General features: G+C 39.7%; 1 protein-coding gene across 5 annotated transcripts in view; it reads right to left on the bottom strand.

Annotated features, from left to right (window-relative positions):
• CYSTM1 (cysteine rich transmembrane module containing 1) overlaps positions 1 to 14,303 on the bottom strand; it is a 70,308-nt gene that overhangs the window by 51,290 nt on the left and 4,715 nt on the right. Inside the window, exons 1-2 of one of the 5 annotated variants that reach the window (XR_009694173.1) lie at positions 2,587 to 2,950; positions 99 to 242 (exon numbers count right to left, since the gene is read on the bottom strand). The exons of 2 other annotated variants lie outside the window; for them this stretch is intronic. The gene's annotated coding sequence lies outside the window, so the exon portion shown is untranslated. Of the gene's footprint in view, positions 1 to 98; positions 243 to 2,586; positions 2,951 to 14,303 lie in introns of those variants that run through there. 2 more of the 5 variants (XM_061151464.1, XM_061151463.1) reach the window with 2 other exon arrangements.

Below are 14,303 nucleotides of genomic sequence, written 5' to 3'. Positions count from 1 at the left end.
CATATGATCATATCAATAGATGCAGAACAACTTTATGACAAAATTCAACATCCATTTATGATAAAACTCTCCAGAAAGTGGGCATAGAGGGAACTTACCTCAACATAATAAAGGCCATATATGACAAACCCACAGCTAACATCACACTCAATGGTGAAAAGCTGAAAGCATTTTCTCTAAGATCAGGAACAACAGAAGGATGTCCACTCTTGTCACTGTTACTCAACACAGTGTTGGAAGTCCTAGCCATGGCAATCAGAGGAGAAAAAGAAATAAAAGGAATTTAAACTGCAGAAGAAGTAAACCTTTCACTGTTTACAGATGGCATGATACTATACATAAAAAATCCTAAAGATGCTACTGGATAACTACTAGAGTTCATCAATGAACTTGGTAACATTGTAGGATACAAAATTAACACACAGCAATCTGTTGCATTTCTCTACACTAACAATGAAAGAGAAATTAAAGAAACAACCCCATTTTCCATTTCATCAAAAGAATGAAATACCTAGTAATAAACCTGCCTAAGGAGACAAAAGACCTATACCCTGAAAACCGTAAGACACTGATGAAAGAAATCGAAGATAACACAAACAGATGGAAAGAAATACCACATTCTTAGATTAGAAGAATCAATATTGTCAAAATGACTATAATATTCAAAGCAATCTACAGATTCAATGCAATCCCTATTAAATTACCAGTGGCATTTTTCACAGAACTAGAACAAAACATTTAAAAATTTTTATGGAGACACAAAAGACTCTGAATAGTCAAAGAAATCTTGAGGAAGAAAAATGAAGTTGAAGGAGTTAGGTTTCCTGACTTCAGACTATACTACAAAGCTAGAGTCATAAAAACAATATGGTACTTGCACAAAAACAGAAATATAGACCAATGGAACAGGATAGAGAGCCCAGAAATAAATCTAAGCTACTATGGTCAATTAATCTATGACAAAGGAAACAAAAATATACAATGGAGGAAACAGAGCCTCTTCAATAAGTGGTCCTGGGAAAACTGGACAGCTACTTGTAAAACAATGAAATAAATTTTTTTAAACACCATACACAGAAATAAACTCAAAATAGATTAAAGACCTAAACATAAGACCAGATACTATAAACCTTAGAGGAAAACAGTCAGAATGCTCTATGACATAAAACATAGCAATGTCTTTTGCATCTGACTCTGAAAGTAATGGAAATAAAAACAAAAATAAACAAATAGGGCCTAATTAAACTCAAAAGCTTTTGCACAGAAAAGCAAACCATAAACAAAGTGAAAAGACAGCCCACAGAATGGGAGAAAATATTTGCCAATGATGTGACCAATAGGGATTAATCTTCAAAATATATACAAACAACTCATGTACCTCAACATCAAAGAAACAAACAACCTAATCAAAAAACAGGCAGAAGACCTAAATAGACATTTTTCCAAAGAAGACATACAGATGGCCAACAGGCACATGAAAAGATGCTCAACATTGCTACTTATCAAAGAATACAAATCAAAACTATATATCACCTCACATCAGTCAGCATGGTCATCATCTAAAAGTCTATGAACAACAGATCCTGGAGAGGGTGTGGAGAAAAGGGACGCTCCCCTACACTGTTGGTGGAAACGTACACTGGTGCGGCCACTATGGAGAACAGTACAAAGGTTCCTTAAAAAACTAAAAACAGAGCTACTATATGATTCAGCAATTCCACTCCTGGGCACATATCTGGAGAAAACCATGGTTTGAAAGGATTTGTTGTTGTTTAGTTACTAAGTCATGTCTGACTCTTGCAATCCCATGTCTTAATACATGCACCCATATGTTCACTGCAGCACTGTTTACAACAGCCAAGACATGGAAGCAACTTCAATGTCCATCAACAAATGAATAGATAAAGAAGATGTGGTACATACGTACAATGGAATATTACTCAACCATAAAAACAATAATGTCATTTGCAGCAACAAAGATGGACCTGGAGATTATCATAACTAAGTGAAGTAAGTCAGACAGACAAAGACAAATATCATATGATAATGCTTATATGCAGAATCTTAAAAGAAGATGATACAAATGAACTTATTTATAAAACAGAAACAGACTTACAGACTTAGAGAACAAATTTATGGTAACTGAAGGGGAAACATGAGTTTGGGATTGACATATACACACTATATTTAAAATAGATAACCAACAAGGGCCTACTGTATAGCACAGGGAACGCCACTCAACCTAAATGGGAAAAAAATCTGAAAAAGAACAGATACCTGTATATGAGTAACTGAATCACTTTGCTATACAACTGAAACTAACACAACAGTATAAATCAACTATAATCCAATTTAAAATAAAAACTTTTTAAAAAGACTGCGTTGAATAGTATCTGATGATCCCACTCAAGACATGCTCAAAGTCACAGGATTTTCAGACATTCAACCATAAAATGAGAAGAGTAGAAACTATTCTTTCAGAAAGTGGCCCATGGAGATAACAAAGATCTCAGCAAAGTAGAGATGAAGGAAAGAACAGTTTTTCAAGGTTGTTATTTTTTAAATGACAAGATACCTGGCACTGACCTTGCAGGCAGTAGGGCGGAGAATGTTCCTCTGGAAAAACCGAGCAGCCCCAAGGGGAAAAATATATTGATAATGATACTCAAGAGTCCAAAGAAATGACTCACCCAGTCATTCCACAATAAAGTCCATGCACAGAGAACTTCTAATCGACTTTTTATTGCCTCATAAATAAATGAATGAACAAGGATTATCAAGACATTTGCGGAAAGCCTGCAACATAAAAGAGCATAACAAAACAGAAAAAAGAAAAAAGAAAGCAAACCCAAATGTCCAAAAAAATCAAAACAATAAATTATGGTGTATCTATATCATAGTTTCTTTGCACTTATTTTCAATTTGCTTTCTAAGCATGATATAATATTAAGTGTAAGAAAAATGCAATAGCATGATCCTGATTTTCTTTAAAATAAATATTAATAAATGGATCAATGTTACAGAATGACGCATTCTACAAGAGACCCACACAGTAGTCGCCTAATTTAATAGAAAGGTACCACTGCAACTCAGAAAGTAAAAATTAGTCTTTTCAATAAATAGTGCCAACTATTCTTATGGGAGAAAAAAAATGATCTCCATCCTTATAAACCATGAATAATTCACACTACACCATGGACTTTTATATAAAAGCTAAAGCAATCACACCTTTAGAACAAAGTTTATAATATATTCATGACTCAGGCAGTATTTACCTTATGACCTAGCAACTCTTCTCTTAGAAATATACTGAAGTAAAATGAGTGCATAAGCACACCAAAGATATAAGCAAGAATCGTCAGTGACTTCCCTGGTAGTCCAGTGGTTAAGATTCTGCACCTCCAATACCTGGGTGTGGGTGCTATCTCTGGTTAGGGAACTAAAGATCCCATATGCTGTGTGATACAGACAAAAAAATAAAAAAGGTCAAAGCAGCTTGATTTATTATAGCCCCAAACTGGAAACTATCCAAATGTTCATCAACAGCAGAACAGAAAGATTACAATATAGTCTATCAAATAGAAACTGCCCAGCAATAAGGGAAGAATGATAACTATCTGCAGCAACATGGATGAGTCAAACAGACAATGATCAATGAGAGAACCCAGACTTCATATTGCTAAGATTCCATTTATATGAAGTTCAAGAACAGCCAAAACGTATCTACAGATATTGACTGGAAGAGGCACAGGAGGTGACTTCTGGGATAATGGAGATGTTCCCCATCTTAAGCTGAGTCATGATTACATGGAATACTCCTGAAGTTGTACATAAGATTTTCATGCTTTAAGTGTACAGCAACAGTAGACATAAAATTTGGCTAGATGAAAAAAAAAAAAACACATTTATAGTGGTTTTCCCTGCGTGCTAGAATTACAGGCAATTGTTATTTATTCTGTATTTTAAAAAATCCCACAGTCAGAAAAAAAATTGTTTTCTTAGTGCTTTTTGGTGTTTTCATGCTACCCACCTATTTCTTTTTTTTTTAATAGCTAGAATGCCTCTGTAGACCTTCTGTCTCCTTCTAGTACTCTAATTTTCCTTCCTATTACTAAAAATTCTCCTTTATGGATAAACTACTTTATATCTGCTCATCACTGCTTTTTACAGTGATTTTTGTAATTGTGATTTTTTTTTTTTGGCGGGGCGGTGGGGGGGGGGGGGGGGGCAGGGGCGCGCTTCCCTGGTAGCTCAGACGGTAAAGCATCTGCCTACAATGCAGGAAACCCGGGTTCAATCCTTGGGTCGGGAAGATCCTCTGGAGAAGGAAATGGCACGCCACTCCAGTGTTCTTGCCTGGAAAATACCATGGACTGAGGAGTCTGGTAGGCTACAGTCCATGGGGTCGCAAAGAGTCAGACACGACTGAGCAACTTCACTTTCACTTTCACTTTATACCACGAGGTATACAGGATCTTAGTTCCCAACCAGGGATCAAATCTGTGCCGCCTGCAGTATAAGCTCAGAGTCGTAACCATTGAACAGCCAGGGAAGTCCCAGGATTCTTTTCTTCACAAGACACCACAGTTCCTTAAGCTGTTTAAATGTTTTCTTCTGCTTCAAACTGAGAAGTCACTTGGCTAAGTAACAAACTTGGGGTTAAAAAAAAATTTCTCTAGGTTACATAGAGACTTTCCCCACCTTGGAACTATTCTTATATTCAAAGCCAGAAGTTATGCTTATCCCTCTCTCTTTATATATCCTTTTTGGGAATTTACAAAATTGCAAAGTTTGAAAACATGAAAGCTGATCTTATTCTAAAGACCTCCTCTGTGTCTTTTTTGAACTCCCTAATTAGCTGGCCTTTTAATAGGATCTTTGTGAATAGATTATTTTATATTCTAGGTTCCTCAGGTTTTTTTTTGATTCTCATACCCATAATTTTGGGTATGACTGTGCTAAAAAAAAAAAAAGCTTTAGAATTACTAGTTCTGTGCTGCTCTACCATCTCAGGTTTATAGTTTTCGTTAAATTTCAGTGTTGACATGTTTGTTTATCCCATTCACAGTCATCTGGCCATTCTAAAAAAAGTAGAGACAACAGGTCAGGGGAGTCAGATAAGGTTTCTAAGAAGAAGCGACGATCACACTGAGAATTAGGCAGAAAGAGGAATTCAGATTACTCAAACCTCACATTCTTGTCACAGGTAACACTCAAAAACAACCTTGCTAAGAGTAAACTTTCAGGATCATTGCAGCTTCTTTTTCTATTATTTTTATAACTTTTTCTAGTTATTCTTTATATCTTTTAATAGGATTCATGTAATTTTGTTTGCTTGGCAGATAACTATTGGCAAAACCGATCATTTGTTTATTCAACATTAAGTACTTACTACCTGAGAGGCCCAGTAATGAGGATATCAGAGGACGAATTCTAGCTGGCTTGCTCTTCCTCTTCAGTACCTCTGATAATAAAATTCTTTTCCTTTTGTTGGTTACTGCATCAGACAGAAAAATCTGGAAGTTCACTAAATTTCAAGGGTATGGTGTGGGTGGTTTGGCTAAACAGACCAGACACTTTGCCTGGTTCAGAGGGCAGTTATCTCAAAGAGTTACTCCAGTTTACTGAAACTCAGGTACAAGTAGAGAATGACCCTGCCAACAGAGGAAGTGGGCCACATAGTGTGAACCTGCTGTGGGCCAAGAAAAGAAGCAACAGCATCAAATCTGAACCCCAAAGCCACAAGAACAGGCATTCCATAGCCACATGCCTTCATCTAGGAAGAACCTACTCCTGACATGCAAGCTTCACACTGGGGCCCTGGGGAACAGCAACAGCAAGGGTTCAGGTCTACTAAATTTTTTTTTTTTTTTTTTGGCCTGCTGCATGGTTTGTGGGATCTTAGTTCCTGGACCAGGGATTGAACCTGTGGCCTCCTCAGTGAAAGCACCGAGTATTAATTAACCACTGGACCACCAGGGAATTCCCAGGGTTCACTTCTAAAAGGTGGCAGTGACATTCACAATAACAGAGCAACCCCAGGAGACTCTGACAGTTGATACTATGACATAGACAAGATCTTTGTTTTTATGACTTCCTCACTATGGGTAACACATTTGGCTGTGTTACCATTTCCTAAGTTGCTTTCTTTGGGGAACAGGGGGGAAGGAGACAACCTGCTGTTTTATTCATTACTGTCTAAATACTGATTCTGGTATCAATCTCCCAAATATTATTAACCACCCCTACTTCATTCATAATCTTTTGTTTGCCAGAGAGTTAACCAGGCCTGGAGCTGTCCTCACATAATCAATGAATGAATAAACCAGAGCATGCCTTCTGTATCAGCATTTTGGCTTGTGGCTTTAGAGTAGTAGCCTCTCAGTGGAATGCACAATGACACAGAGCTCAGAAATGGGCTCTTCACTGAACAAGGGCCTCAAAATGCACAAGGGAGGCAAAAAAATAATAGTGGATCATCCACCCCTGGAGGCCCTGTTCTGGAGTAATGAAGAATTTCACCGACTATCTTGTTTTCCCTTCTTACAAAGGCTATAAAAACTATTTATTGCTTATATAACTGAGTTACACATGAAACCAAAAAAATCTACAAACTATTTAGTAACATGGCTTGCTAAAGCCACTCAGGTAATTGCTTTAAACCACTATCCCCAACATTAACCTAACACAAAGATGTAAGCATTCTCCATTTGTCCTGATATATTAGATGAAGAACAATGAAGTCTGAAAAGTCATACACATGTTAATAATTCACAGTAGTTCAATATTATTTGAAAACATGGCCATAGCCAATCTCATCTCCCTCCAACAATAAACTTGCAGCCTTGGAGACTGTGAGAATCCAGAGAAGTTCCCCTAAACACAGGAAAACACATCATCTGCTAAAATCTCATTGCATAAAGCTTTCTATACAGAATCTCTGGCTGGATCCTAGGCCTGTCACTCTCTGAGGAATAAGATATATAACCTTTATTAAACAGCCCTCAAAAAAAAAAAAAGCTTCCTGAATTATTCAACCATCAAAAAGAATGAAATAATGCTATTTGCAGCAACATGGATGGACCCAGAGATTACCATACTAAGTGAAGCAAATCAGAAAGAGAAAGACAAATACCATATGCTATCACTTACATGTGGAATATAAAAGACAACACAAGTCAACATATCTACGAAACATAAACAGACTCACAGATACAGAGAACTGACTTGTGGTTGCCAATGAGGAGGGGGAGTAGGGGAGGAAAGGACTGGAAGTCTGGGATTAGCAGAGGCAAACTTTTATGTATGTGATGGATGAACAACAAGGTCCTACTAAACAGCACAGGGAACTATATTCAATATCCTGTGACAAATTATGAGGGAAAAGAATATGAATAGAATACATATGTATGACCGAGTCAGTCTGCTGAACAGCAGAAATTGACACAGCATTGTAAATCAACTATACCTCAATAAAATTTAAAAAGAGAAATGCAAATGCAAAAACAACAAAAATTGCTATCTGAAAATATCTACCAACAGCTAAAATAGTGTATCCTGAACCATCCAGGCATCAGAATCCCATTCCTCTCTAATGTTTGGAGGAAACACCCTTTCTTTTACAGAGAATTCATTCTTTTTCCTTATAAATTCTTCAATAAAGACTCATTTTTAAGTGCAGCTTCAAATAATAAAGTCTATTTTATGAACCAGAAGTTCCACCTTTAGGATTTATCCTACAGGTATAGACTAGTGCCAGTATGCCAAAAAAAAAAAAACCCACACAGTTTTATACCACAAACACAAATATTTACTATAACATTTGTTTACAACTATATAACATATTATAGATAAAAGACATACAAATACATATACGATATTTGTTTGTTGTTGTTTAGTCACTAAGTCGTGTCCAACTCTTCTTCTGTCCATGATATTTCCCAGGCAAGAATACTGGAGTGGGTTGCCATTTCCTTCTCCAGGGGATCTTCTCCACCCAGGGACTGAACCTGCATCTCCTGCATTGGCAGGCAGATTCTTTGCCACCACAAACACAAATATTTATTATAACATTTACTTATAATAACTATATAACATATATTATATATAAAATACATACACAGACATAAATGATATGTAACATCCTAAAGGTCCACCAATATGGGGACAGTTAAGCCATGGAATTTCCAAACCACAGAACTGCTATTTGACCCTTAAGAAGAATGAGGTAGAATTACATGCACTGATAATGGAAAAGTGCCAACACAGTGAAAAAAGCAAATTACAATACAAAGCATTCTTACTATCCCATTTGGGCTTAAAACTAAAGCTCTATTTCTAGACCTGAATAGGTTACAGTTATATTAGTGAATATAATTATTCATTAAACTGTACCTTTTTTGTCATACACACTTTTCTACACAGTTGGCCCTCTGTATCTGCAGGTTTCACAACCTTGGATTCAACCAACAGCAAATTAAAAATATTCAGAAAAAAAAAAATCTCAGAGAGTTCCAGAAAGGAAAACTTGAATGGCAACCATTTATAAAGCATTTACAATGTGTTAGGTATTACAAATAATCCAGAGATGATTTAAAGTATTCAGAGGATATGCATGCTGCTGCTGCTGCTGCTGCTAAGTCGCTTCAGTCATGTCTGATTCTGTGTGACCCCATAGACGGCAGTCCACCAGGCTCCCCCGTCCCTGGAATTCTCCAGGCAAGAATACTGGAGTGGGTTGCCATTTCCTCCTCCAATGCATGAAAGTGAAAAGTGAAAGTGAAGTCACTCAGTCGTGTCCAACTCTTTCTCGACCCCATGGACTGCAGCCTACCAGGCTCCTCCGTCCATGGGATTTTCCAGGCAGAGTGCTGGAGTAGGGTGCCATTGCCTTCTCCGGAGGATATGCATAGATTATATGCAAATACTATGTCATTTTATCTAAGAGATTTGAACATCCATATAATTTTGGTGAGAAGGTCTTGGAACTAGAGAGGTGACTATACATGCTAAAAAATGGAAATTATCTTTAGGTAAAGTCTATTTCATAGCTTTTAGGAGAACCCAGGTGGTGCAGTAGTAAAGAATCCACCTGCCAATGTAGGAGACATAAGAGACTCAGGTTCAATCCCTGGGCCAGAAAAATCCCCTGGAAGAGGGAATCGCTACCCACTCCAGTATTCTTGTCTGGACAGTTCCATGGACAGAGGAACCTGGCGGGCTATAGCTCATAAGGTAGCGAAGAGTCAGACACGACTGAGCAGGCACACAACCTATTTCTTAACTTATTGAGCAGGAAAGCCATGCTTCTTGGTGCTTCCAACAACTATCCAACTACTACTGAGAATATGTTTTGTTCCAGCTTCAGGGCAGGATCCACAGCTGTGAACAGCCCCATAGATTCCAGGGGAACCTCACCAAGGGCTCCTTCTCCAGCCTTTATTAATAATGGATGGCTCTCTGCAGAAACCACAGGACACCTGAATGCAGGACAGACTACTGCCTTCAGCTTCTGGAAGGACTCCTCAAAGGTGGATCTCACTCAGCCCCTTGTCTGACAGCCCCCAAAACGCCAGCAATTCCCCCCACCTCTCACTATCCCCTTGGGAACTCCAATGTCCAGCTTCATCTGACCACAAGTTCAGGGACTCTGGTCAGTACCCAACTAATGCAGATATCTGAAAGCCATGGGGAAGTGAAGACTGGCTCCTCCTCAGACAGTCTGGGATCTCTGAATTACATCTAGTCACTGGGATGTATAGGACGGCATTGTCACTCTGCAACTTCAAACAGCTAGTCCTCAAAGTGACAATGGACAGAAAATGAGTTCAGCAAGAGGGAGGGTAGAAGCGAAAGCAGCAGTGAACAGAAGGAAAAGTAAAAGGGAAGAAAGCCGTTAACAGAGAAAGTGAGTTGAGGAGATGAAAAGACAGGTTAGAGCAGGCAGAGAGAAAAAAGGGAGGAACCCTGCCCCCCGCCAACCTGAGAGGACACACCAGAAAGGCACAGGTCCATCCCTCCCAACAAGCTGACAAGGCCACTTCCCAGGCCAGGTCCCCCACCAGCACAGCCCCTGAAAGATGGCTCTGCCTTCCCCCCTCCCAGAGCATTAGACTAGGCTTTGTGGGAAAGTTGAAATCTTGATAGCTTAGAAAGAGGCCCCTACAGCTTCATGTGCTGGTAATTTAACTAAGCACTCCTGGTTCCTGCCGGCTACCAGGCTGGCCCTGGCTTCGCTTCATCATTAAAGCAAGCTCTCCTGACCCTCTGCAGTAGCCGCAGCTCTGTCAGCACCGTAGGGCAGCCTCAAAGGACAAGAGTGAATTTCACTGCACACCAGCAAGTACCAGTCACACCTGCCACGTGGTCACCCCAAGGACCAGACAACCCAGGGCAGTGCACTTCTTCCTCCTTTCTTTTCTTCATTTTCATAGAATTTTTAAAATAGGCATTACAGACAAAAAAGGTTACACAAAACAGAGGCTAGATGCTAACTTCAGAGTTCTGTCATTAGTTACATCCACCAAGAGCAACTGTATGTTAATATATAGAAGCCAAGGAGACCAAAGGAGTATGAGGCAGTGATTGATTAATTAAAACCAAAACAAGAAAACCAAACTGCATCCACCCTGAGCAAAATTTTGAGTTTTCCAAGTGCACACTTGCACAGAAAGAGCAATAGAACACAGCATCAATAAAGTTACATCCTTGGCAGAGGGCCTAGAATTTATTGATGATATAGCATACCGGTTCACCACCACCCAGGCCTCCTTTCGGCAAACCTCCTATCAAAACAAGTGGTTTCAACTGACTGCATGCATTTCTCTTTAGTTCCTAGACCCTTCATTCTGCTGTCTTCCTGGTATCACAGAGCCACTTGGAGTTTCAGGAGGTGGGATTCAAGGGGCCCTCTCTGAAACTTGGCTACCCTCAAACCATCCCTATTACCTGTCTACTGCCACCTGAAAAAATTCACAGTGAGTCATATCTTTGGATGAAGGCAGTATTTTTCCAAGTGGGATATGTGGCACGGTTTGGGGAATGTGGACAATTTTAACAATTATGCTTTTTAATATTTGCCTTCTATTTGTGTCAGATGATAGCTGTTTCCAATTTAAGTCAATCATAGTTTCCCCTTTAAATAACTTCTGGAGTTTTTTTTTAAATGGCACGCTTTAAAGAAAAAATGTTAACAGTACTGATGGCAAAGAGATAAGACAAAAATCACGCAGGTGGAATACAAATAAACTGTCCCACTCCAGTATTCTTGCCTGGAAAATCCCATGAACAGAGGAGCCTGGCAGGCTATAGGCCATGGGGTTGCAAAAGAGTCGGACTTGACAGAGTGACTAAACAGCAATAACAGCCATCACTGGTGTTTCTACTGCCACCATCACATATCAAGATTTGCCAAGGTTTAGTTCCACTAAGTCAGCAGAACCAGAAGGATGCAAAAACTGCATCAGGGATTGAAGAATCACAATCTTAGTGAGAGTGTTGCAGAAGAAAGGCTGGGGGTGGGGGAAGGAGGGACACGGGGTCTGGGGTCTATGGGAAGCTAGCAAGCAGCAGGAAAGCAGTGAAAACAGGCTTAAAGATAAGGACTCATGAGCTAGGCACTTTCCTACAGAAGTCCAGTACCACATCTTGTACCCACATGATCCTATCCAAGGTCCCAAAGCTGAAAGCTCACAGGTGAAGTACTGAGGTCAGAAGCCAGGTACCATTTCCCAGGTCTTTTTCATCCCAAAGAACGTTGCAACTCAACAGCCCCCAGCCCTACTTTTTCGTGAACACTGGCCACGGGGTCAGATGGTTTTCAGTTGTGATCTACACTATTTTCCGGGCCAATTCTCTTGACACTAATGACTCTTTAGCACAAATCAGAGAAGTAATAAGAGGCATCTGTGAATAAGGCATTACTCTCTAATGAGTAAATTCAGGTAAATCAAACCCTCTTCTCACCATGATTACTAAGACTCCCTTATATCATTTACTTGCATCATCACAATAAACTGAATATCACAATAAAGCAACTCAAACAAGTTTTTTGGCTTCCCAGTGCAGATAAAAGTTATGTATTCACTACACTATAGTCTGAGGGTGCAAAAGCATTACGTCTAAAAAAACAATGTACACACCTTAATGTACCTCTGATGTTGGGAAAGACTGAAGGCAGGAGAAGGGGACAACGGAGGATGAGACGGTTGGATGGCATCATTGACTCATTGAATATGAGTTTGAGAAAGTTCTGAGAGTTGGTGATGGACAGGGAGGCATGGCGTGCTGCAGTCCACGGGGTCGCAAAGAGTTGGACACAACTGAGTGACTGAACTGAACGCACCCAATTTAAAAATATTTTATTGCTGAAAAATGCTAACAAACACCCAAGCATTCAGCAAACTGTAATCTCTTTGCTGGTGAAGGTTTGAAGTACTGTGAGAATTACTAAAATGTGACACAGACAAAGTGAACAACTGCTGTTGAAAAACGACATCGATAGATATAGGGTTGCCACAAACCTTCGATCTGTAATAATCGCAGTATATGCAAAGCACAACAGAGCAAAGTACAATAAAGTGAGCGAGACCTATTGAGAAATGGAGTGCTTCCTGCCCCATTAGTAAACAGGGCTATCACCATCATTAACAATTCGACTGCAGCCCTCTACCATGAGCCTGAGCCGGGCAGCCCCAAGGGAACTCAGGAAGGAGAATGCCTGCCATCCAGCCTCCCTCACACTACAGCCTCTTCCTACTGTGAGAGTAAGCCCTGAAGAACTGAGGATATTCATTCACGTGACACTGGCCTGATAGCTGAGGTGTATATCAAAGGAATGATTTCAGTTAGCCCAGCTTCTCACATCTTCCACATACAGAAAATAGATAAATTCCTTAACTTGGGTTATCTGGTTTTCTTTAAATAACAATAACCTTTTGATGTTCAGACTACCTGCCTTTTGTTGCAAAATTTCTATATAACCTGGCTCCCCTTCTTATCTCCTTGTAGCAATTTTCTCAGGATTACTTCCAAAACTGTCTTCTGGGCTTAAAAGTCCTCAAAATTCCCACCGAATAACACTCAACTTTAAGTTGTGAATGTTTTTTAAGTCGACACTATAATCGAAAGGTTCAGAAAAACAGACACTATCCCTTATTCTGGCAAAGACGTAAAGACTTGCTGCCCACAGAGACTGGATTCAAAGCATTTATCTCTCTTGCTTTAGAAGGGAGGGCCCATTCAGTTTCCCAGCTCTGATTCTGAGGCCCAAATAAGTACTAATATTCCACACACCACAGTGAAAGTCGCTCAGTCGTGTCCAACTCCTTGCAACCCCATGGACCTCACAGTCCATGGAATTCTCCAGGCCAGAATACTGTAGTGGGTAGCCGTTCTCCTCTCCAGGGGATCTTCCCAACCCAGGGATCGAACCCAGGTCTCCCACATTGCAGGCGGATTCTGCAATAATATTTCACATGTGCCTCTGAAAAACTACAAAAGAAGTCATTCTAAGTTCCCAAAATGGTGTGAACCTTTTTGGTCGGAGTCTGGAGGGTGAACTCGTGCCCAGTCCCCTTGCTTCTAAACTGCTGGGTTTTAATTGCTGACTCCCATTTTACAGGCAAGTCAATAAGTAGCCTTGGTCAAGTGTGAGGAGGTTGGAGGCCTAGAACACAGCTTTTGATTCAGCATGAGAAAAACCGGAAGCCTCTCCAGTCAGCAACTTCCCTCATGTGATAACTATGCCACAAGTCTAAGAGATGGATGTTGTAATTGTGTAGGGTCCCTGGATGCTTCTGCAAGCATCTGAATCCCTACCTGACCAAGGACTGGCAGAGAGACATAGTAGGAGAGGGGAATTTTAAAAGGTGACTATTTCACTCCTCATTCAATTTAGTGAGTATTATTGCTCTCTTCAGTCTCTGAAGAGCTTAATAACTAACTCCTTCTGGGTTGAAAGGATACTGGATCAAAAGCCCAAGAGGCTCCTAGGTTTACTCTAGGCGCACTAAACCAGCTGGATAAAATGTAAAACAGTCTGAACTTATTTACATATGAAATGCAAACATGACCCTTAGGCCTCCAGATCACACTATTGGTTTACTGGTGACCAAACCCAAATATACCAGGAAACAAATAAAAAAGCCTTAGGGTGCTCAATGAAGCTTTTATAAAAATTCAGAATGTCCACCTCTTTTTTTTCATTTCATGGTATCTGAAAAAAATACCATTCATCCAACAATTAAAATATTTGCTTTAGAGGAGCTCAAATTTCATGTAAATGTCCTATGAATACTCCTTCA

This window comes from Dama dama, chromosome 9 (assembly GCF_033118175.1).
Source record: "Dama dama isolate Ldn47 chromosome 9, ASM3311817v1, whole genome shotgun sequence".
NCBI classification, from domain to species: domain Eukaryota; kingdom Metazoa; phylum Chordata; class Mammalia; order Artiodactyla; family Cervidae; genus Dama; species Dama dama.
This window is presented reverse-complemented; position numbering and strand designations above follow the sequence as displayed.